The 25,619-nt window shown below is 46.8% G+C and overlaps 1 protein-coding gene across 3 annotated transcripts in view; it reads left to right on the plus strand.

Annotated features, from left to right (window-relative positions):
• Positions 1-23,461: 23,461 nt before the first annotated feature.
• Positions 23,462-25,619, plus strand: part of PAK3 (p21 (RAC1) activated kinase 3) — a 228,843-nt gene continuing 226,685 nt past the window's right edge. For 2 of the 3 annotated variants that reach the window (XM_073547658.1, XM_073547655.1), the window contains exon 1: positions 23,462-23,685. The gene's annotated coding sequence lies outside the window, so the exon portion shown is untranslated. The remainder of the gene's footprint in view (positions 23,686-25,619) is intronic. The other variant, XM_073547657.1, reaches the window with a different exon arrangement.

The raw sequence follows: 25,619 nt of genomic DNA on the forward strand, positions 1-25,619 counted from the left end.
ATATATCCCGCGACAGGTGAGGAGAGAGAGAGAATTTTATCAGCTCCCGGAGCGGCATTTATGGGTTAATGCTGAAATTAGCGGACCGTCAAAGCAAAAAAACGTTGCAGGATCCGTTTCATCCGCCCGGGAGCCGCTAAAATCTTAGCGGAACCGTAAAAAAACGGGTGGGACGGACGACCGTCAGTCAACATCCGCCAATAATGTAAGTCTATGGGGGAAAAAACGGATCCGCCCCCTTTTTTGTCGGATCCGTTTTTTTTTTAAATTTGGCAGATTTTGACTGAAGGGAAAAAACGGATGTGTGAAACAGGCCTTAAGAAAGCTCATTATGATCATTGATATGCTTAGGGGAGCTGCTTTCCACCTTCATAACATCTTCCATCGCCCAGACAAATAGTTATAGGAGTACACATTTTGGCCTCTCTACGTAATTTGGCTTCCTTTTTGAAGGAATTCAATCTTCTCTTTGATAAACTATTAGATGCTGCATTATTTATTTCTCATCATTATATCAAATATTTAGATTTGCATGAATTTATACATCTCTTATTCATCTTTGTAGGCTTTGCCTTAACTACTACTACTCACTTGGGAGCGTTGTACTACACAATTAGTGTAGATTAATGTGGGGGTGTTTCTGAGGTCTTAAGTGCTGTCACACTTAGCGATGCACCAGCGATCGCGACAACGATATGACCCGGTCAGGATCGCTGGTGCATCGCTAAGGCCTGTTTCACCCATCAGTTTTTTTCCTCAGTTAAAATCCGCTAAAATGGCGGTCAACGGATCCGTTCTTGTACTGATCACAACGTTTGGCACCGGACCGTTGTTTTAACGGATCCATCGAACGAAGAATTTTAAAGGAACCGCTGAGAGAGAGAGAGAGAGAGAGAGGTAGAGGGGGGGAGAGAGAGAGAGAACAAATCCTCCGGGTATGCGCAATGTAAAATGCGGATCCGGACACCCGAAAAAACATTGCATTGTCCGTCAAGACATGTCGGATTTTTGGCGGATCCGCAAAAAAACGGATCCAAAGGATGGCCATCCGTCAAGATCCGCCGGTAATGCAACTCAATGGGAAAAAAACGGCGGATCTTCACTGATTTGAAAAAACTGATGTGTGAAACAGGCCTAAGCGGTCACCAGTGAGCTGCCAAACAGGCAGATCTCACCAGCGACATAGCAGCGGTCGGCGGTCGCTACTTACCTGTCAGACAAGGCGAAGAAGACGTCCTCCCGCCCGCGTCCACGCGTCGCTTGTCGCCACAGCAGGAAGCCCAGCAGGAAGTTGATGACGAGAAACGGTCCAGGATGTTCTCGCGCGATCAGCGATAACCAGCGGGGGAGCCGGTCGGAGGTAAGTATCACACATAGCGATATCGCTAGCAATATCGCTGCTACGTCACAAAACCAGTGACGTTATAGCGATATTGCTAGCGATATCACTTAGTGTGACGGGCCCTTAAGGGGTAAGGTTTCTCCTTGTGGAGAGTGACATGCGAGCTCTGGCTTGTCAAGGTAAGGAGGCTTATTCGCCGTGCAATGCTCCTCTGGGGTGTTTCTGACCACTTTAGGGTCTGACACAAAGGGTCTCTCTTTTACGCTGTTAAGTGTGATTTAAATGATTTTAACTTTATCTTGTTTTGATTTTTGTGCGTTGTTAATAATGATTATCTTTGATATTGGATTTAAGCACTAAGTAAATTGGTGTGCTTTATTTATTTGCAGTGAACTTTTTATTGGATTTTATTGGTAAAGTCTTTTACACTGTGTATTAAGCACTCCATAATATTATTGTGGTGCCCACCTTATTTTGCTAGTAGTGGATTGTTCCAAGAAACAACACACATCACGTTAGTGAAATATCACTGGTAAACAATGTATTCAGGAAGAACACCGGGCGATATGCCCAGCGGGAACTGGTGCCAACATGGTGGAAATAGCAAGATGTAGAACACTAGTAGGGATGGTCCAGCCAAACAACATGGCAATAGTAATATCTATGAGGGAGGAAGAAAGTCTTTTCCTGTCCCTCTTCAGGTATGTGCACACAGAGTTTTTTTAAGGAAGTAAAAAATGAGGAGTTTTTCAAGTGGAAACCGCTTCATGAAATGCATTTTCTTTGTGGAGTTTTTGGAGGAATTGTTTGTTTTCTGGTATGTGTACATGGCAACATTTAGACGCCGATGCAGCTGCCAAGTTTTTCTATGTGAAGCCACAGGACACGCCGGTGATCGTTTTCTTCGCTGGCAACTTTGACATCATTCTTGCAGCGGCCCCACCGCCAGTGGCTTTCACTCTATAAGGTAAGTAACTGCCTGCTTTATTTCTGAGGTGGCTTTGCCAGTGGCATAGATGCCATTCTTGAAGTGACTCCACAGCTTGCACCCTGTAACACCAGCATCCCTGCATGTCTCCATTTCTCTCCAGCAGGGACTCTGACATGCTTAACATTCCGACTGCGCTCCTGTCGCGGGTCTCTGTCGCAGCTCACAGGTCCTCGTGCCTGTGTACACCTCGCGCACTTCCTGCTTCTTAAAGTGGTAGCGCGCACACTTCTGAAATGTCCTCAGTCAATTGCTATTGCAGTTATGTAAGGCATCCTCCCCTATAGGGAGGTGACTGTTCAACATCTAGGACTTTAGTGTCTAGCTTGTCTTTAAGCTGCTAAGTCCGTTGTCAAGTCCTGTCTGTACCGGAACCTTCTCTGGGCCTGTCTTGCCTAGGCATGAACTCTGAACCTGTACCTTGTATCTGATCTTGCTTGAACCTGCTGCCCCTGGGCCTGTCTGGCCAGGGCCTGAAACCAGAACCTGTTGTGTCTAAATCAGGACCTATCCCTGAACCTATGTATAAATCTGTCTGAATAAGTACTTATCTTTAAACCTTCTGTGTTTGAATCAGTACCTATCTCTAAACCTGCTTTGTCTGAATCAGTGCCTATCGCTAAACCTGCTGTGTCTGAATCGGTACTTATCTCTAAACCAGCTTTGTCTGAATCAGTATCTACTTCCATATCTGCTGTTTCTGAATCCGTACTTATCTGTCACTGCACTGTTGCAAGATATCCCGGGGCTAGGGACTCCTTCTCTATCCCTAAAGCTAGGGGTGCCCCTGCACTTCGGATTACTTCTGTTGGTGATGACACTAGGGCCTTGTGCCTTGCTAAGCTACTAAATCAGCCCTAATCTGTCCCCTTCCCCACCCAGGGAAGTGGGGAGTAGTAACATATAAGAATACACAAACCAGACTAACAAGGAAAGACAAGGTGTACAGTGATAAATTAAAATACCAATCATACAAATATGCACTCACAAACACCAGGAAATTAAGGAAGGAAAACACAAATAGGAGAGGATGAGGATATGCACACAAACAAATCACCAGGCAACAGTCTTCTGAACAACACTCCAGATGCCTCCTTAAACAACCAAAACCTCCAACGCCAGAACCTGGAGTAAGAAACTAATACTGTCAATCCCTGATTGTCAGAGTCAAGTACACATAGCACAGGGAAGTGGCTATCACTGAACAGCTGAGACCATAAAAGCAGGAAGTGTCATGATGCATGCTGGATTGTGACAGATAAAAGCACATGTAACCTTTTTTTTCCTTTAAGCTGCTTTCTTAAAGTTAGTTTTGCCCCCGGTGGCCATTAGGGTCATTACACAGTGGTGTCTTTAGTTCTAGTTTTGCCCCCTTGTGGTGGCTAGTATTTTTACACGGGAATCACTAGCAGGTGTGATTGCTCTGGCTCTTGCCTATAAATGAGAGTCAGGTGGTCTCACTCACTGTTGGTGATATTGGTCATTTCCAACCATCCTTGGTGGAGGAAGGAGCTAGAGAAGAGTTCCTTGCAGCTCAGTCAGAGTCCTGTTGGAGGAAGGAGCAACAGTGAGGAGTTCCTTGCAGCTCTGACAAAGCTTTGGTATAGTAGCAGCTATTCAGGAAGAAAGCTACACTCAGGTGCTGGACTCTGTTGCTGGGAGCAATAGCAACAGAGCAAAGCTAAGTGGTTTTTCCCTGTTTGTAACTTTCCTTATGTGTGTTTTAGTGCAGTGGTGGGATTAGTTTCTGCACCGTCCAATTCATTAGAAAGGGATAGGTGCAGGGCGAGCTAGGGTTTTTAGGTATCCTGCTCATCGCTAGGTGCGGGACCTGCCTAGGGACCGTCAGGAGTGTAGAGACACTGACTCAGGGGAGTACAGAAGGTCTCCACGTCCCCGTTCCCTATTGCAGGGCCCTCCATTGTATTGGTTTCCCTGGTGTTTCCCTTAAGTCTGTAAATTCGCCCTGCTGGAGGCGGTATATCCAGATACACGTGTAATTATTGAAATTCGCCTGCTGGAGGCGGTTTATCCGGCTGCACGTTACATTGTTTAAATTCGCCGTGATGGAGGCTGTGAATCCAGGGTCACGGGTGTCATAGAAATTCGCCCTGCTGGAGGCGGTGTATCCAGTCATCCGTGACATCACAGGAAGGCTCTGTAAGAAGATGAGCCAGGTCAGAGTCAGCGGTTTCCGGTACACTTTGGGGCCGGAACTATCGGGACTGTCACCACTGTTGCCAGGGGAAGGTTCTTCTGGGAGGGGAGGACCTTTTCACTGGACAGATTGGGGCATAGGGAAGATAAAAGGGACTGAGCGCGGGAACGGGGAAGATTTGGCGGGAAGGCGAAAGGAGAACAAGGAGAAGGTTGACTCCCTCCCCACTGCTCTGACAGCTAACTCCAAATCATCCATCCCCCAGTGCTCTGACTTGCAAATGGATTGTGTTCCTACTGAGCTGTCCTCGGACCCTACATTGCTGGATGGCTCTTTCCTGCTCTCAGTGAGAGACAACAGACTTGTTCTGTTTTAGAGACTACTTCAGAGGTTTGCACGCTGCCGCGGTCTGTGAGCATGCATGCTGTCCGTGTTTACTGCCATTCCAGAGGAATCCACAAAAGAGACTGTTTCTACATTCCAGCGTACTCAAGCCAAGCGGGACCGGATATATCGGCATGGTCAGGAGACGGCACTTTTCGCTTCTCCATAAGAGAGCCAGAGACATTGTCCACAACTTACGACACCGGTGGGAGATATTCCAGATACTGAATCAGTATCTTCTTCTACACCTGGAGTGTTGAAGTGTCTGAATCAGTCCCTACTTCTAACCCTGCTATGTCTAAAGCAGTACCTTTTCCTATACCTGCTGGGTCTAGACAAGTACCATTAGCCTGCAACCTTTGTCTGAGTTCCCTCTCTTTGATCCTGAACCTTTTCCTGTTCCGTTCTAGTCTGAACTTGGATCTGATCCCGAGATTGTCTCCATCTGTGGTTGTGTGCTTGTCCGCAGATGCTGTTCTCTACCTGTCTGCACCTGCGATTCCACACTAGTCCGCACCTGCGGTTCCGTACCAGTCTGAGCCTGCTGTTCCTTGCCTGTCCCCACCTGTGGTCCTGCACTAGCCTGCAGCTATGGTTCTTTGCCTGTCTACATCTGCGCTTCCCTGCCTGTCTGCACCTGCGGTTCCCTGCCTGTCTGCACCTTTGGTTCCCGGCCTGTCTGCACCTGCATTTCCTTGCTTATTTGCATTGGCATTTCCTTGCCTTTCCACACCTGCGGTTCCATACCAGTCTGAACCTGCGGCTCATTGCCTGTCCGCATCTGCGGTTCCATACCTGTCCGCATGTACAGTTCCCTTCCTGTCCCCTCCTGCGGTTTCATGCTTGTTCACACCTGCAGATCCTTGACTGTCCTCACCTGCGGTTCCATACTAGTCTGCACCTGCATTTCCTTGCCTGTCCACACCTGCGTTTGCTTGCCTGTCCGCACCTGGAGTTCCGTACCAGTTTGAACCTGCAGTTCCTTGCTTGTAAGCACCTGCAGTTCCATACCTGTCTGCACCTGCGGTCCCTCCCTGTCCCCACCTGTGGTTCCATGGTTGTACACATCTGCGGTTCCATGCTTATTCACACCTGCAGTTCCTTGCCTGTCCGCACTTGTGGCTCCATACCAGTCCACTCCTGTGGTTCCTTTCAAGTCTGAACTTGCGGTTTGTTGCCTGTCGGCTTCTGCGGTTCTGTACCTGTCCTCATCTGTGGGTCTGTACCTGTCTGCACCTGTGGTACCCTGCCTGTCTGCACCTGCGATTCCATGCTTGTCCTCACTTGCGGTTCCACACCAGTCCACACCTGCGGTTTCATACCAGTCTGAGCGTGCGGTTACATACCACTCTGAACCTGTGGTCTGTCTGACTTTGCTTAGGGTCCACTGCTTTTATGAGGAATGGGTGTGTGCTACAATTGCTGCTCCAGCCTATCGCTGTGAGGCAGCTCCTATATAAAGTTACTTCCCCTTTGGGGCGTTGCCAGAGCTTCGCATTGAGTTCCTGAACCTAGCCATGTGAGTTTGTGTGTTCAGCTCCTGCTCTGATTCTGATCAGTTCTGGGGGAGCTGTTGCTCTTTGTCCCTGTGTGAACTGTGTCTTGTATCTTGGCCTGCTCTGGAGGCATAATACCCAGATCGCCCTTCCGGGAGGCTGCATATCCAGACCCGTCCATGTTGTGTCTTGTTTCCTGAATCCTGGATCCTGGATTTGCTCCTTTACCTGACCCTGTCTGAACTGTGTCCTCTGTGTAATGTTCCTGAGGTCCCTCTGTGTCTTGAACCCTGTGCCCAGTGACTGTGACTCTTTGCTACCTGACTTACTGTGATTTATCCTGGGTTCATCTTGGAAGTAGGAGTCCAGGGTATCCACTGAGTTTTTGCTACTCTGTCCTCAGCTGGATATTCGGTGCAATTCCCTGCCGGTTCCAGTCCAACCCGGCGAGGTTTGCACCAGACCACTTGGGTTCCTTCCTAGGTTGCTGCCAGATGTCTGGAGCCTGATGACCGTGGTCTCTCATCCGGAGCCTGATGACCATGGCCTGATGTCCGGTGTCTGACGACCTCTTCCAGATGTGCTGTGCCTGATGTCCTGATGTCCACCTGATGTCCTTATGTCCACCTGGTGTCCTGATGCCCTGATGTCTCCCTGGTGTCCTGATGTTCACCTGGAGTCCTGATGTCCTGATGTCCACCTGATGTCCACCTGGTGTCCTGATGCCCTGATGTCTCCCTGGTGTCTTGATGTTCATCTAGACTCCTGATGTCCTGATGTCCACCTGGTGTCCTGATGCCCTGATGTCTCCCTGGTATCCTGATGTCCACCTGGAGTCCTGATGTCCTGTTGTCCGCCCGATGTCCACCTGGTGACCAGATGTCCTGATGTCCACCTGGTTCCCTGATGTCCAGATGTCCTGTCCGTGACCTCTTCCAGATGTCCTGTCCATAACCTGTTCCTGATGTCCAGTCCGTGTTCCTGATGTCCAGTCCGTGTTCCTGATGTCCAGTCTGTGTTCCTGATGTCCTGCCTGAGTCCGGATGTCTGTCCATGTTCTGATGTCCAGCCTGTGTCCAGATATCCAGTCCGTGGTTCTGGTGATCCAAGTTGTGCTCTTAAGACGGTCCCGTTCTTCTTCCTGGATGGAATCCTCCTCCATGGTTTCCAGGAGTCTCCAGCTCTGTTCCCCGGTGACGGTACCGCCAGTGAGTCCTGGATCTGACCAGCCTATGCCCAGTGCTGTAGTGCCAACATTCCTGGACCTGTGCTATCCGAGTCCTGTTCTGATGTCCTGCCGGTTCCCTGGAGTCTTACCCGTGATGGCTCCTGCCGTTGTCTGAAGGCTGCCTGAGGTTGGTGTCTTATGCTCTCCTTCTGTGCCGGTGCTACGCCTGAGGTCTGAGAGAGAGGCCATCCTAGTATGCCCGAGCCAATTAACCCTGGATTGCATTTACCCATGATGACCCCTGCCATCATCTGAAGTCTGCCCGAGGTCGGTGTCTGATGTTCTCCTGCTGAGCCTGTGCTACGCCCGAGGCCCAAGAGAGAGGCCATTCTAGTATGCCCGTGCCAGACAATCCTGGACTGCGTCAACCCATGATGACCACTTGCTTCGCCTGTCAACCTGAGATGTGTTTCCTCCATGATGTGCATATTCCGGAACCTGGTGTTTCTATGTTTTTGCTTTATTTCAGTAAACTTTATTTTTCTTCATACCTGAAGTTGTGTGGTGTCTGTTAGTCCTGCATATGGCCATCTTGTCCACAAGCTCAGCTGCCACAGACCCCGGTTGCTACCTTTCTCTTGTCCGGGTAGGTCCGGGTTCCCCCTGTGGTCGAGTAGGTCCACATTTCACGATCACCTTGGACGCATACCCCGTCGTCATTATAGTTCAACGACACGGGAGCCTTGGCTGGCTGGGTAAGCCATGCTGCGCCTGCGATCGTAACAGGTCACCGGATCGAATTCCCAAACTGAGCTATGACAATGCCATTAAGGAACCACCCAAAGAATGGGCATGTCATTTCTTTTAACCACTTCAGGATTTTCGAATCCTGAAGCGGTTAAAATACATGACATAAGACCAAATGTCACTATTCATTTTCGGATCTGTGGCAGAGTCTGGACTCTCTTATATGAACCTTTTTTCCTTTCTGGCCTTGGGGGTTAATATGGAGAGGGGGTTCAGTTTATTTGGAGCAGTGGTGATGCTGCTGGATGCTGATCGGGTGCCTCTCTCTGCTGCTTGGAGCATTAATAGCAGATAAAGCTAAGTTTGGGTTTTTAGTTGCTTTAACCCCGTGGGGTCTGTTTCATTTTCCCTTGTGTGCTATTTGGTGCAGTTCACTTTATTCCCTGTCTCACCTCCTGGGGAGGGGGTTTGTGGTTTAGCTCAGGGCTAAACAGGAGATAGGGACAGGTCGGGGACTTGGGCCTCACTACAATCAAGTGTACCCCCCAAGTTAAGGAAAGTCAAGGCACCTCCTTAGCCAGAGGAGCAGTTCAGGGGCCCAGGTTCCACGTCTCCTGCCTTTTCCCTACCGCCCTGTGACCTTATTACCATCCACGCAGCACCCCACGCTCCTCAGTGAGGGTCTGCAGCAATTGGAGACAGCTCTGCATTAGGGCCATGGCTCACCAGAAAAAATGGGTGGTCTAGGGAAGTAGTCAGCTGGGATCAGTCGTGTGAGGGCTGCTGCCTGGGGGCTACCGTCTCTGCCGTCATACTACAACCATCCCCTTCTTCTCCAGAGGGGGCAGCAGAGGTGCTGCCAGGGAGTAGGGGCAAGTCTCAACCCTCACCATTAGCCAACCCTGAGAGGCGGAGTCCTCGTAGGAGGAGGGGTCAGAGGAGGGTGGTGACTCCTTCTGACCATTGTGGGGGTGTGAGTGTGACGACACAGAGGGACGCCTCTGTTGTCGGTTCGGTGAAGAGTTCACCATCTTGTGGCAAACGTGTGCATGGCAATAAACGTTCAGGTCCGGACCTGTGTGTGAATGAGTACATATGGGTGTCCACGAAAAGCATCTGGAGCGCCCTTACTCACCAGGGCTGTGGGGCACTCGGTACCGGGCCGGTTGATCTTCTCAACGGGGGGTTGTCACGGTAGCAGTGACCCGGTCCGTGGCCCTGGGGCTCCATTACCAAAGGGGGTTGTTTCAGTGTGCTTATGGTGGTGAAAATTTATAAGTGATTCGTGACGCCACCTGTGGTGTTCGGCAATGAAGATGTAAGCCGACACTGCAGACAGATCCTCTGGGACAGATGGTGTGGTGCAGCAATGATGTTATAGCTCTCCACAGGCAGGGCTATAGTCCCAGGGCAGAGTAGGTGAAGTGACACTTAGATGGTGTAGTGTCGGGCGCAAGGGATGTAGCAGTGCTGGACGGGTTGGCGCCGGAATAAGTGGAGGACACCAGGGCATGTAGTTCCAAAGCTTTACTCACAGTCTGTTGTGGTACAGGTGCCCGCATCCGTGCCGTGTCCTCCGGGTCAGGAGCTCAGCCAACTTCCAGGCAGGATGAAGTACTCCTTTCCAACACTCTGCCAACATATGTGCCTTTTCTGAACGTCTCCCTCTTAGCGCCTTTGAGTGAAGTACTCACAGTACTGAGTTACACTGGAGTTCCTCCTGTCAGATGTTCTTATGAACTCTACTTGTATGGCAGACAGCTGTAGCCTACTTCGGAGACTCCTTCTACCTAGTCCCAGCTCACTATCGTTGCTGTTGTGCCCCCAAGTCTTGTGTGGGAATAAAGTGGTCACTACTTCTATTCCTCCGGTGTCTGCTGCAGGACCATTAGTATCCATACAACCTCGGGGACCGAGCCCCGGCCTTGTGCTTAGAACTTGGGAAGGGTTCTCCTCTAACCCTCGTCCTTGTTCTCTTATTCTCCTCACGTTACGTACTAATCCTTTCCTTCTTATGGAGAATCAGGATTTCTAAAATGTCTCTTTCCTGTGCCAGCAGACCCAGGTGACTGAGGTCTGCTGCAGCACTTCCATCCATCCATCCCTCTCCTGGGGATCTCTCAAACTCTCTCTCTCTCTGTCAGACTGACTGACTCCTAAACTCTTCCTACTCTTTTAGTGCAAAACCCAGCTCCTCCCACCTCCCAGCATGTTTCGTGTTCCAAGCAGGGAGCCACGAAGGGGTGCTAGGCTACACTCCAAGCAGGGAGCTGCCGAAGGTGCTTTGCTACACTACTTTGTGGTGTGGGGTGCAGGTGTTGGAGTGTGGTGTCTCCACCTTACCTGGATAGTGGGGCACCACACCTCAGGAGGAGGTGCAGTACCTCTGTGGCGACTGAACCCTCAGGGGCGCCACACATCCAGTGGAAGTGTGCTGCAGGGGTCTGGAGTTCTTGGGTGATCGGGCCGTATCGGGTGTCGGCCATTCTCGGCCTGGGGACTTATCAGCTGGAGTTACCCCCAGTAATGCCCATACACAACTCATTCCTCAAGTCGGCGCTCTGGAGATTTGTGGTGCCTCTGGAGCATACGTGGCCACTCCCATCTGCCCACGTTTGCCATAAACCTGAGAGTCAGGTAGTTGCTGAAGTGAACTCTGTTGTAGCTAGGCGTCCTCACTGTAGGTAGTTTTCCGGTGAGGTGCAGTTTTGAGGGTCAAGAGGCCCCTCATTGAAGGAGGGGTACTGTCACGATCCATTTTCGGATCTGTGGCAGAGTCTGGACTCTCTTATATGAACCTTTTTCCTTTCTGGCCTCGTGGGTTAATATGGAGTTTTGCCCCGGTGGCCGCTGGTGTTACTACATGTTTAATTAGTCAGCAGGTCGTGACCTCCCCCCTCCTTCCTATAAGAGGTCGTCAGCTGCTGCTGCTCCCTGTTGGTAATACTGGTCATTTGCTAACCAACCTTGGCGAAGACTGGACCTACCTGGTGGAGAGGGGGTTTTTAGTTGCTTTAACCCCATGGTGTCTGTTTCATTTTCCCTTGTGTGTTATTTGGTGCAGTTCACTTTATTCCCTGTCTCACCTCCTGGGGAGGGGGTTGGTGGTTTAGCTCAGGGCTAAACAGGAGATAGGGACAGGTTGGGGATTTGGGCCTCACTACCATCAAGTGTACTGCCAAGTTAAGGAAAGTCAGGGCACCTCCTTAGCCTGAGGGGCAGTTCAGAGGCCCAGGTTCCACGTCTCCTGCCTTTTCCCTACCGTCCCGTGTCATCAAACTTGTGCACAGCAATGTTGAGTTGACATTCCTGTGCACAATGTTAATTTTAAGGAGTGCTTTATCAGGTGAATTCTGTGCAGAGACAACTTGGAAAAGACGCCTAGTGCGCGTACCCTTGAAGTGCTTTTGAAGAGTTTATTTCCTATAGCATTTTTTCTAGTCTATTAATTGGACAGTGCTTAGAGTGGAGCAAATTCCATCAAGAGCTGTTTCAAAGAAGTGACATAAACTTTATTTTTATATGGCTTTTTTTTAAAATCTGAAGTAGAAGAAAACAGACAAAACACTGAACATAACAGGTAAGTGGTTTACAATATAAGTTTTTTCAAGCCATTTTTCTATTTTTCTGATGTTTTCCACCTAAAAAGCTTTATGTGCACATAGACTGAGCAGTCCTTCCATCTATCCAAGGTTGTTTTTAATTGAATATTTCTAGGCCTTGACTCAGAAGAAGTGAGCCTAGCAGTATAGATTCCCATCTAAAAAGGTCCCTTTGTTGTTGGCAGATCAGATAGCCTCACAATTTGATCAGTGTGCACTAGATTTTCTAAGTATAGATTCAATGTTTGTATATACATTTTTTGCTTTTATGTAGTTCAAAGCAGTCACAGCAACCTGCACATGTACATTTATTTCATTTTCAAATGAGGTGCTTGTCATTTTCATTTTTTTGATGAGTGGCCCAATGTTATGTAACCCTTTGAAAATACCCATTACTTATTCAAAAGAGTAAAATGTTGCTGCCTGCTTCCGTTCTTGACCTGATTTTAATGCACTACATCCTTATGTGTGTACTATGTATTGGAGACCAGTGGCACAAAGTCATTTAACCCTTAAAAACCACCCATTATTTTGAAATAGTAGTAAAAAAAAGCATCTGACTGCCCATTTTGTTGGTTGTACTTATGCCAAAACCGTTCTGCAGTTGAATGATTTTTTAAGCCAAATTCATTTAAACCTTTAGAAAAATACTTTACTTGATTGATATACTAAAGAGAAGCCTCCTGCCCACTTTGATGCCAATGGTTACGCATCTCCACGTATGCATTGTTAGTTTAATCCTAATGGGTGAAAGTTACGTAACTTTTTGAAATTACCCATTTTTATTCAGATTAGTAAAATGTGACCATCTGCCTGCTTCAATGCCAACTAATAAGCCTAGAACCACATTAGTCTAGTGCTGACTGAATTCCTTTCTGTGCCTTAAGTTTTAGATCTGTGACCCACTGTTATTTAACCCTTTAAAAATCCTACTTATTTAAATCAGTACCCTTTGAAAGTTTTTATGCCCAGAACCACTTTATGCCAGCAATATTGATGTGCAGCATCAGTGTTATATCACTGGCCAACTTCATTAAAGGGGTTTTCTATTTTTAATTTTTAAATGCCCATTGTCTAGTTAATGTTTAAAATAATAAACTCTGCCTTGGTCCAGGACAGCCTCCCTAAAGTTGCTCCCAATCTTTGTTTTCAGGCTGCATTGGTGACATCACAACTGCAGAGCACTGCAGTCACGTTCACTGTAATCATGACATCACTGCTGCAGCCTGTTAACAAGAACTGGGAATGGGGGAGAGAAACCATTTGAGCTGGAGAAAGTGAGTAATGCCGAGTTTATATTTTTAACACATGAAGGCTAATAGGCATTTCAAAAGCTGATTATTTAAAGGACACCTGTCAGCTCCCTCATGTTCCCCCAAACTGTAATATTATCCTCTAGAGCCCTCTTTCTCTATTGTAGTTAATTGCTTGCTGTTCCAAAACTCGTCCGTGATGTGTGGGGAAAAAAATACTTTCATAGCATATCTCTCTATATGGAAATTATCGAGGATTAGTCCTGCATGGTGCATTTAACCCCAGACTAGTCCGGTGTCTGTTTGCAGGAGTTGAACATATCGCCCTGTTCCCCTTTGAAGACATCAGTACTGTGTACAATGTAAAGTGTAGTGTGTATAATGTCATGCGTTATTGTGAGGATAATGTCTAACTAGAGTTGAGCGACTTTGGTCGGATCGGGTTTCATGAAACAAAATTTGTTTCAAATGAAACTGGTCCGACTAGGGCAAAAAAAGTCAGAGTTTCATCCGAAACCCGACCCCAATGCAAGTCAATCTAATATATAAAGCTCAAGTGTGTGTATGTATGTATGTATGTCCGGGATTGGCATCCACACCGTCGCAACTACAGCCACAAAATTTGGCACAGTCACACGTCTGGACCCCGAGAGTGTCCTAAGCTATGTTGTGAGGCGAAATTTTAACCCCGCGCATTCCAATTCACCAAACAATTTTGCCCTTATCTACATAATGGGGAAAAAGTGTGTGCGTATCAAGCCCCGCCCCTCGTTATTATGTCATAATGGTTGCCATGGCGACGCTGATGTCATCATAGGTTGCAAGCCCCGCCGCTCATTATGATGTCATAATGGTTGACTATGGGATGGAGGATGTGTGATGGGTATATGGGCACTGGACTATGGGATGGAGGATATGTATGATGGGTATATGGGCACTGGACTATGGGATGGAGGATGTGTGATGGGTATATGGGCACTGGACTATGGGATGGAGGATATGTATGACGGGTATATGGGCATGGGACTATGGGATGGAGGATGTGTGATGGGTATATGGGCACTGGACTATGGGATGGAGGATATGGATGATGGGTATATGGGCACGGGACTATGGGATGGTGGATATGTATGATGGGTATATGAGCACAGGACTATGGGATGAAGGATGTGTGATGGGTATATGGGCATGGGACTATGGGATGGAGGATGTGTGATGGGTATATGGGCACTCGACTATGGGATGGAGGATATGTATGATGGGTATATGGGCACGGGCCTATGGGACGGTGGATATGTATGATGGGTATATGGGCACGGGACAATTGGATGAAGGATATGTATGATGGGTATATGGGCACGGGACTATGGGATGGTGGATATGTATGATGGGTATATGGGCACAGGACTATGGGATGAAGGATGTGTGATGGGTATATGGGCACTGGACTATGGGATGGAGGATATGTATGACGGGTATATGGGCACTGGACTATGGGATGGAGGATATGTATGACGGGTATATGGGCACAGGACTATGGGATGGAGGATGTGTGATGGGTATATGGGCACTGGACTATTGGATGGAGGATATGGATGATGGGTATATACGCACGGGACTATGGGATGGTGGATATGTATGATGGGTATATGGGCACAGGACTATGGGATGAAGGATGTGTGATGGGTATATGGGCATGGGACTATGGGATGGAGGATGTGTGATGGGTATATGGGCACTCGACTATGGGATGGAGGATATGTATGATGGGTATATAGGCACGGGCCTATGGGACGGTGGATATGTATGATGGGTGTATGGGCACGGGACTATGGGATGAAGGATAATTATAATTTGTTATAACTAACCACAGTTAGTTACTATGCCCGGGCAGCGCCGGGCTCTTCAGCTAGTGGGAAATAAAAGTCGGCATTGAGCGGATGACATTCATCCACTCAATGCCGACTTTTATTCCCCATTGACTTGCATTGGGGTCGGGTTTCGGATGAAACTCCGACTTTTTTTGCCCTAGTCGGACCAGTTTCATCTGAAACAAATTTTGCTTCATGAAACCCCATCCGACCAAAGTCGCTCAACTCTATGTCTAACGTGAATTGTGTTGTGATGCATTTTAATGTTTTCCACTGTATCTTGAGTTCTGCCCAGCAACAGACAGTTTGTAGTGTAAGACATAGGAAAGTGATGGGACTAGCCCAGAGAGGGAGGCGCTATGTAGCAAGATAAGGGAAGACTTCCTGATAGTGACTGTTAGTGACTCAAACAGGGCCTAGCTTGCAGCTAGAGCAGAGTGTTCAGCAGGGCGGCATGCAGTGGGTGTTGTGTGGCAAGAGAGAAAAGAGATCATGACAGAGATAGCGTGATCCTGCAGAACAGACAGAGAGCATTACAGAGACGCAGAGAGAAGGAAAGTGCCAGCTCAGAGAGCAGAGGGACCAAGTGAGATGGGTCCGGAGAAGGTACGCCTAACAGCACGGCCTCAAGTAACCTACACCCAGCCAGCACCCCCCACCTTCATGTAACGTGGCGGGCACAACAGATGAATTTCTCACCCACGGCTAGTCCGGCTTGTTGTTTATTACCCTAAACTAGACGGTGTGGTGTCTGTTACCACCTACTAATCAGGCGTGGTGTCTATTAGCTCAGACTAGTCCATCATGGTGTCTATTACCCCACACTTGTCCAGTGTGATGTCCATTACCCCAGACTAGTCTGGTGGGGTGTCTATTGATGCAGAATAGTCAGATGAGATGTCTAGTATCCCAGACTAGTCGGGAAGGGTGTCTATTGCCCAAGACTAGTCGGCGGTGTGTCTATGCCAGACTAGTCTGTGTAGAGTCTAAAGCCACAGACTAGTCCCATGGTGTGTCTATTATCGCTGAATACTTGGGCAGGGTGTCTATTACCTCAGAATAATGTGACATGGTGTCTATTTTCTCAGACTAGTTAGTGGGGTGTCTATTATCCCAGACTTTTCAAAAGAGTGTCTATTACCCAAGACTAGTCTGAGGGGATGTATCTTACCCCAGACAAGTCTGATGTGGTGTCAATTATTCAAGACTCGTTGGTGGGGTGTATATTACCCCAGACCAGTCCGGCCTCAGGATATTATGTCTTGACATGTAAAAGTTTGGGCACCCCTGGTCAAAATTATGATTATTTTGAACAGTTAAGCATGTTGAAGATTAAATAATCTCTAAAAGGTCTAAAGTTAAAGATGACACATATCCTTTTGTATTTTAGGCCAAAAAAAAAAATTTCATCTTTTACATTTTAACTCCTTCACGCCGCATCCCTTTTTCATTTTTGCATTTCCGTTTTTCGCTCCCCTTCTTCACAGAGCCATAACTATTTTAGCTATGCGTCAATATGGCCATGTGAGGGCTTTTTTTCTGTGGAACCAGTTGTAATTTTGAACAACACCATTGGTTTTACAATATCTTGTACTCGAAAAACGGGAAAAAAATTCCAAGTGCGGTGAAATTGAAAAAAAAGTGAAATGCCACAACTGTTTTTTGGGGATTTTTTTACCACGTTAACGATATGCTAAAGCTAACTTGCCATTATGATTCTCCAGGTGATTAAGAGTTCGCAGACTCCAAACATGTATAGTTTGTTTTTTATTTAAATGGTGGAAAAAATCCAAAGCTTGTTTAAAAAAAAAAGCGCCATTTTCCATGACCCGTAGCGTCTCCATTTTTTGTGATCTCGGGTTGTGTGAGGGCTTATTTTTTGTGCACCGAGCTGACATTTTTAATGACACCATTTTGGTGCTTATGCAATATATAATAATAATAATAATTTAATTTCTATAGCGCCAACATATTTCGCAACACTTTATATTTCAGAGGGGACTTGTACAGATGCTAGACATTACAGCATAACAATAATCATATAGATCATAACAGATACCAAGAGGAATGAGGGCCCTGGTCGCAAGCTTACAATCTATGAGGAAAAAAAGGGAGACAGGAAAGGTGGGTGGTAATAGTTGCCTTCATTGTTCGGACCAGTGTTAAGTGTGTAACAGTACGGACACAGAGGGCTAATGGATGCATAAAGCATGTGGGAACATGATGCGGGGAACCTGGATATGGTAAAACTTTTGACTGTGCCACACAGGGATAGTTAGGTTAATGCGCTGAGGCGATAGGCCAGTCTGAATAAATATGCTTTTAGGGCACACTTAAAATTGTAGGGATTGGGGTCTAATCGTATTGACCTCGGAAATGCATTCCAAAGAAATGGCGCAGCACGTGTATAGTCTTGGAGACGGGAGTGGGAGGTTCTGATTATTGAGGATGCTAACCTCAGCTCATCAGCAGAATGGAGGGCACGGGTAGGGTGGTAGACTGAGACGAGGGAGGAGATGTAGGGTGGTGCTGAGCCATGGAGTGCTTTGTGGGTGAGGGTAGTAAGTTTGTACTGGATTCTGGAGTTGATGGGTAGCCAGTGTAATGACTGGCACAAGGTAGAGGCATCGGTGTAACAATTGGTGAGGAATATGATCCTGGCTGCAGCATTCAAGACAGATTGAAGGAGGGAGAGTTTGGTAAGAGGGAGACCGATTAGAAGAGTTACAATAGTCCAGACGAGAATGAATAAGAGAAACAGTAAGAGTTTTTGCGGAGTCAAAAGTAAGAAAAGGTCAAATTCTAGAAATGTTTTTGAGGTGCAGATAGCAAGAGCGAGCCAGTGATGGGGGGAGAATGAAAGCTCGGAGTCAAGTATGACCCCAAGACAACGGGCATGTTGCTGGGGAGTAATAGTGGAACCACACACGGAAATGGCAATGTCGGGTATAGGTACATTAGTAGCGGGAGGAAACACAAGGAGTTCAGTCTTTGACAGGTTCAATTTCAGATATAGTGAGGACATGATGTTAGACACAGCGTTTAGACAATCACTGGTGTTTTCTAAGAAGGCAGGCGTGATGTCAGAAGAAGAAGCATATAATTGGGTGTCATGAGCATAGAGATGGTACTGGAAACCAAATCTACTGATTGTTTGACCAATAGGGGCAGTGTACAAAGAGAAGAGGACGGGACCTAGAACCGATCCTTGAGGAACCCCAACAGTAAGTGGAAGATGTGGGGAGGAGGAGCCAGCAAAAGATACAGTAAAGGAGCGGTCAGAGAGATAGGAGGAAAACCTGGAGAGAACGGTGTCCTTGACGCCGATGGAGTGGAATATAGTGAGGAGGAGCTGGTGATCCACAGTGTCGAATGCTGCAGAGAGATCCAAGAGAATTAGCATGGAGTAGTGACCATTAGATTTAGCTGTTAGAAGATCATTAGAGACTTTAGTGAGGGCAGTTTCAGTAGAGTGTAAAGAGCGGAAACCGGATTGGAGAGGGTCGAGAAGAGAGTTATCAGAGAGATAGCGGATAAGACGGGAGCGGACCAAAGGTTCCAGGAGTTTAGAGATGAAGGGAAGATTAGAGACAGGTCTATAGTTAGCGGCACAGTTTTGGTCGAGGGATGGTTTTTTTAAGTAGTGGATGTATGCTGGCATGCTTAAATGAAGAGGGAAAGATACCAGAAGAGAGAGAGAGGTTAAATATTTTTGTCAGGTGGGTGGTGACAGCAGGGGAAAGGGACTGGAGGAGATGTGACGAAATTGGATCACTAATGCAAGTGGATGGGCGAGAAGATGCAAGGAGCCTGCTTACTTCTTCTGTGACTGGTTCAAAATCAGAGAGTGAGCTAGATGCAGTGGGGGAGGAAGGAAAATGCATGGTATGAGGTGATTGGGAGATAATTTCCTGTCAGATATGGTCAATTTTTTCTTTGAAGTAATTGGCCAGATCGTCAGCTCGAAGCTCCGTAGTTGGGGCCTGCACTCTTGGGTTGAGTAGGGAATGAAAATTGTCAAAGAGATGTTTAGGGTTATTGGACAGTGAGGTGATGAGGGTGTTGAAATAGGTTTGTTTGGAGACGTGAAGGGCAGTGTTGTATGTTCTAAGCATAAACTTATAATGGATGAAATCTTCGTGTTGCTTGGATTTTCTCCACAGACGTTCGGCACACCTGGAGCACTGCTGCAGGAAACATGTTTGCAGGGTGTGCCAGGGTTGTCGCCATCTGTGTCGTGTTGTTCTATGTATAGGAGGTGAAATTTCATCCAGGGCACTTTGAAGTGTTTCATTGTAATGCTTCAGTCCAGAATCAGGACATGAAAGGGAGGAGATAGGGGCCAATGATGACTGCAAGTTCTTCATAAGTTTCTGGGTGTTAATGGCCTGTATGTTTCTATAAGTATGTACAGTGGGGGTGACCTGAGCGGGATTGCAGTTCTTGATAGAGAATGAAAGAAGGTTGTGGTCAGAGAGCGGGAGAGGGGAGTGCGAAATCATCCACTGCACAAAGACGAGAGAAGACCAAGTCGAGGGAGTTTCCATCTTCATGCGTTGGAGAGTTAGTAAGCTGCGAAAGGCCGAACGAGGAGGTTAGAGATAAAAGGTGAGTAGCAGATGGGGAGAGGGGAAGAGCAATGGGGATATTGAAATCGCCCATGATGAGGGTGGGTATGTCACAGGAGAGAAAATGTGGAAGCCAGGTGGCAAAATGATCCAGGAACTGATGGGAGGGGCCGGGAGGACGATACACCACCACCACTCGCATGGAGAAGGGGATGTAGAGCCTGACAGCATGGACCTCAAAAGAAGGGAAGACAAGTGAGGGTACTTGAGGGATAAGCTGAAAGGTACATATGGGGGATAGGAGCAGAACAACGCCTCCACCTGCTTTATTGTCTGATTTTGAGGTATGAGAAAAGTGTAGTCCCCCATATGAAAGAGCAACAGCAGTGGTGATGTCTGACTGCTGGATCCAGGTTTCAGTTAGAGCCAGAAGGTTAAGAGAATCAGAAAGGTAGAAGTCATCTTTTGATCGCCCGTCATTGCATTTTAGTGCAATGTTGCGGCGACCAAAAAATTGTTATTTTGGCGTTTTGACTCTTTTTTTTTCGCTATGTCGTTTACCGATTGGATTAATTCTTTTTACAACTTGATTGATCGGGCGATTGTGAACACGGCGAAACCAAATATGTGTATTTTTAATTTTTTTATTGCTTTATTTTGAATGGGGGATGATTTGAACTTTTATATTATTTTTAGTTTTTTAATATTGTTTAAAACTTTTTTTTTAACTTTTTGCAAGTTTCAAAAGTCTCCATGGGAGACTAGAATCTGCCATAACCTGATCGCCTCTGCTACATGCAGGTGATGATCAGATCGCCTGTGTGTAGCAGAAATGATCACTTGCTATGAGCGCCGACCACTGGGCGGCACTCATAGCAATCCAGCAATGACAACCACAGGGGTCTCCTGCAGACCTCAGGTTGTAATGCCAATCCATCGGCGACCCATGGTCATTTGACACGGGAGCCGATGGGCGGGATTAGTGATGCGCTTCCGGTGCGATCACATTAAATGATGCTGTCAGAGATTGACAGCGGCATTTAACATGTTTAACTGGCTAACAGCTTGTAAGCGCTTTTTGTAGCCATCCAAGAGTCTTTTAATTTTTATTTGAGAGATTTTCATCCATTCTTCCTTGAAAAATTCTTCCAGTTCTGTGAGATTCCTAGGTTGTCTTGCATGCACTGCTATTTTGAGGTCTAGCCACAGATTTTCAATGATGTTCAAATCAGGGGACTGTGAGGGCCATTGTAAAATCTTCAGCTTGCGCCTTTTGATGAGTGTTTAGCATCATTATTAATTTGTAGAAGCCATCCTCTTTTCATCTTCAGCTTTTTTACAGATGGTGTTATGTTTGCATCGAGAATTTGTTGAAATTTCCTTGAATCCATTCTTCCCTCCAACCATGAAATGTTCCCCGTGCCATTGGCTGCAACACAACCCCAAAGCGTGATTGATCCACCAAAATGCTTAATGGTTGGCAAGATATTCTTTTCTTGAAATTCTGTGCCCTTTTTTCTCCAAACATACGTTTGATCATTGTGGCCAAATAGATCTTATTTAACCTCAACGGTTCACAGGAGTTGTTCCCAAAATGCATCAGGCTTGTTTAGATGTTCTTTTTCATACTTCTGATGCTGAATTTTATGGCTAGGATGCAGGAGAGGTTTTCTTCTGATGACTCTTTCACAAAGGAAATTATTGTGCAGTGTTTTTGAACAGTAGAACAATGTACCACAACTCCAGGGTCTGCTAAATCTTTCTGAAGGTCTTTTGTGGTCAAGCGAAAAGTGGGTTCTGAGTTTCCCCTCTATGTTATGAATGGGTCACCGAGGAGGATGGCAGGAACAGGCTAAGCCACCAGAAAACCAGAGAGGTTGGTAACTAAGCGGATTGCAGACCTCTGATCCTATCCACACAACTAGCAGTAGCCGTGGAGCGTACCTACGATGATCCTAGACGCCTCGGCACAGCTGGAGAGCTAACTAAGCCTAAAGCAAGAAAGGGGAAATCTAAACTGCCCCAGAGCAGACCCCAAAGGAATAGATAGCCCCCAAACATATATTGTCGGTGAGACAAGATGAAAACACAAACAGGCAGGAAAATAGACTGAGCAAATGATGGGGCCCACACTGACTAGACAGGACAGGAAAGGAAAGACACTGTCTGCAATCACTCAAAAAACCATGCAAAAAGTCCAACACGTCTGATGCAAAAAACACTGTAGTCACACGACTATAGCCCCCCACTATATCAGCACTCTGGTATATTCTGAAAACAGAGCAAAAAGAGACCAATCTAACAGGGGATAAGACAAACTGGCACAAGCAGTAACATATGGACGGTGATTCAGCACAGCCCCAGCCGGAGCTGGCTGACCCGCAACAAGAAGAGGTAGACAAAACCTGATCAAATGTAAACAGAATAGCAAATAAACCACTTAGCTGAACATGCAGGGACAGAGCTGGAGAAATCAGACCTCAGGAGGAAAAGGAAGCAAATCACCAGCAGGGATAGAGGGAGTCGGCTGTCTTAAATCCCAATCTGAAACCCCAAATCTCCAATCGTCATCATCATTTTCAGGTGGCAAGCCTCTGTCAATCAGATCAGCTCCATTACCTCCAGTAACCACCAGAGGGAGCCCAGAAAGAGAACTCGAACCCCTCTGTCGATCTGACCAGCTCCACTACCTTCAGTAATAACCAGAGGGAGCCCAGAAAGCGAATTCACAACACCTCTACCAATCCTACGAGCAGATGTCACTGAAATTTTGCTTGCTCTTCCAGGCTTTATCTTGATCTCCACTGTTCCTGTCAACTGTCATTTCTTAATTATATTTTGAACTGAGGAAAAGTCAACTTTAAAACACTTTGCTATCTTCTCATAGCCTTCTCCTGCTTTGTGGACCTCCACCATTTTCATTTTCAGAGTGCTAGGCAGCTGTTTAAAAGAACCCATGGCTGCTGTTTTCCTTCATAAGTTTAGAGGTTGAATTTTTATAAAGCTGGGAAATTTGCATCATCTGGCCTTTCCTAACGATGATAGTGAACAAGCCATAACCCTAACAGGCTAATTAAGGTCTGAAACCTTGGTCAACGTTATTTGAGACACAAATATCCAAAGGTGCCTAAACTTTTGCATCAGACCATTTTCCTTTTTGTAGTTTTTAAAATGTAGAAAAATGAAGGTATATATATTTTTTTCCTAAAATACAAAGGAAATGTGTCATCTTTAACTTTACACTAATTATTTCAGGTTGCTTTCAACTTTACTCACTCAAGATGACACAACTAGAGGTGAGCGAATCGATTAGTAACAAATCAATTTTGTGGCTAATTTCATGGAAAATCCTCGGGCCATTAGGATGAATTCTCTTGAGGGCTAGGTAGGGATTAAAAAATAGAAAAAAAAATGGTATTCTCCTATGCAAGGCCCGCCAGCGCCACGTCCTTCACTTGAGCTGATGCAAAGCGAGGCGCAGGTAAATAACAGCTTTTGTGTTTTATGCTGCCCCCCTATTTGGGGTCTGCAGAGACCGGTGAGCATAATAAATGTGTTTTTTTTTCGGATTTGCGATTAAATCAGTTTGGTTCCTCATTGAGTTTCTCAGCCATTTTGAACCCGAAGCTTTAACCGCCAAAACCGAATATAATTTCCTACTGAGGTAAATCGTCCATTCTAAAACTAGAATTCTAGTGAATGGTAAAACTGCAGAATGAGGAAGAAATGGCCTTTCCCAGGGAGTGACACAAGGGCTAAAAGATGACTGGTTGCCATAGGCAACTGCACTGTTGTCATACACCAAGCCCCTAATGTCCCCTTCATGGTGGTTATAAGGTAAACTGAGGGTTACTAAGGGGTTAATGAAAAGGAGAAGTAGAGAAGGGGAAGCGGAGCTGAGGAGGAGGAGGAGGAGGGCTGTGCGGTGCGCCCTGCAGCCGCCCGTCTCCGCAGCTCTGTGTGTGAGGGGATCACTTCCGCCCGGTGCAGGAACAAGAAGCCGGAGCATCTCTGCCACTGAGCCGTGTCATGGAGAGCAGATGAGCCAGTGACAGCAGCTCCATCCCCCGGCGTGTGCACCCGAGCCAGGCAGGAGCCAGTCAGCGAGGTAAGGACATGGCTGCTGGGATCTGTGCCGCCATGTAGCCGCGCTCACTCTACAGTGGTGCCAGGAGGGGCACTGCATTGTGGCACATAGAAAATGGTGTCACCCTGTGTGATTGCTATGTATTGTACTGCGCCATGGACTATGTGTGATGCATGTATGTATATCGCCAGCGCTGCTGAGATGAATTTGGACGCATGCCCGGTTTACGGTGTGCCATGCACTGATCCGTGTGCCCCCGCTGTGCCATTTCTGGGGCATTGTCATCGGTCCCTACAGACCGGCGAGGGTTAATGGATGACTGATGAGGATGGAGCAGCTGGCTTTGTGAGCCTCACATCTGGTCCTTTGTCGCTGTACCTGGCCCACGGTGCAGCTGTCAGCGCCAGGTTATATGGAGGCAGTGTATGTTATATATCCCGGGATATGTCATTGACTCCAACATGATGGGTAACATACGTGTAGATGGCAGCACATGAGGGCCAGCAGCAGCCACTGATTGGACAGGCTGGCAGCACTTGCCATTGGCTCAGGCGCTGGACTGATGAACTGGGTTGCAGGGTAAAATTGCCCAGGCCCGTATCCGTGCGGTCGTATGCGCACGCTGTGCGGTATGCTGCGGCAGTGTATAATGCGGGCCAGGCCTTCATCCCAACCGATGTAGCAGTGCTGATGCTACGGATGTGCTGTTTGTACAAGGAGAGAGATTATTATTTTTCTTTTAAAGCGACCGTCTGTTTACCGAAGGATCTGTAGGAAAACCAATGGTGTGAACTGTGCCGGATGACCAACAATACTAGCCTAAATGGTGCTGGATGTCAGATTTGGTTTGGCATCACAATGAGCTTTTACCCCCTATGCACAAGTCAGGTGTGAGGTTCCACTGCTGGACCCCCACAATCACTGGGCCAGCCTCAGGGGTCTTGGAATGGAAGGGATGTCAGCACTGTAGACATTGGATGGAGTGGCAGGATGCTGATCAGATTCTGCCCTAAGAAGGAGCAAGGGGCTCGGGACCCCTGGCCCACTCATCAGTCCTGGCGGGTGGAGAGCTAATAGATAGCTCTGATTCTCCAGCTACAGGATCTGAAACATCACTTCTTCTCCATAACGTCTTTATAAGTCGGTGTCATGGAATCGGTCATACAATTTATATCGACCATTATGCTGACCGTCCATAAAGACCTGTTGCCCTTTCCTGACTACGTCTATTGTAGGAAATTTGTATTCCTCGGGGAATAACACATCAGAGGCATCTTCTTTGAGAACTGTGTTGTGCTACTCCTCTATAATTCCTCCTGATAGTTTTATGAATAAATTGACATGTGGGGGGGTGTCCTTATATGGTCCAATCAGTGATGACAATAATCAGACTATATATGGACATCCTCCTTTTTGAAAGTGGGTGGTAATATCCAGTTGTCATTGAATGAATACATTTTCAGGAGCAATAACAGAGTAACAACCTAAAGAAGAGGTAAAGGAGTATTTCCATCTCCAAGATACTATCAATATGTAGTAAGTGGAATAATAATAATATTAGCAAATTGCTCCAATTAGAAATACAATATAGTTCTTCTGATTAGCTGTGTTGCTTACTCCATATGCAGGGCATTGCAGTAGCGTAGGTATCCATGGTTATGACCACTCATATAGTGATAATTAGTTGCTAGTGGTTGTAACCATGGATACCTAAGCTACTGCACTTGGTGTAAGCGACATAGACATATAGTATAATTCTTCTGATTAGCTAATTGGAGCTAGATGATATTATTTACTACATTTTGGGGTAGGATCTTGGAGATGGGAATACCCCTTTTAAAGGAAAAGAGGCAACTGAAATATAATTTCATGGGAAATGTAAGGCTTTCCTAAGAGTGACACGTCAGCAGAGGTGAGCGCTCCTAACATGCTGAGTTAGGGTATGCTGTCGGTAA

Source organism: Dendrobates tinctorius, unplaced genomic scaffold (assembly GCF_039654945.1).
Source record: "Dendrobates tinctorius isolate UK_male_01 unplaced genomic scaffold, ASM3965494v1 ptg000154l, whole genome shotgun sequence".
Taxonomy (NCBI): Eukaryota; Metazoa; Chordata; class Amphibia; order Anura; family Dendrobatidae; genus Dendrobates; species Dendrobates tinctorius.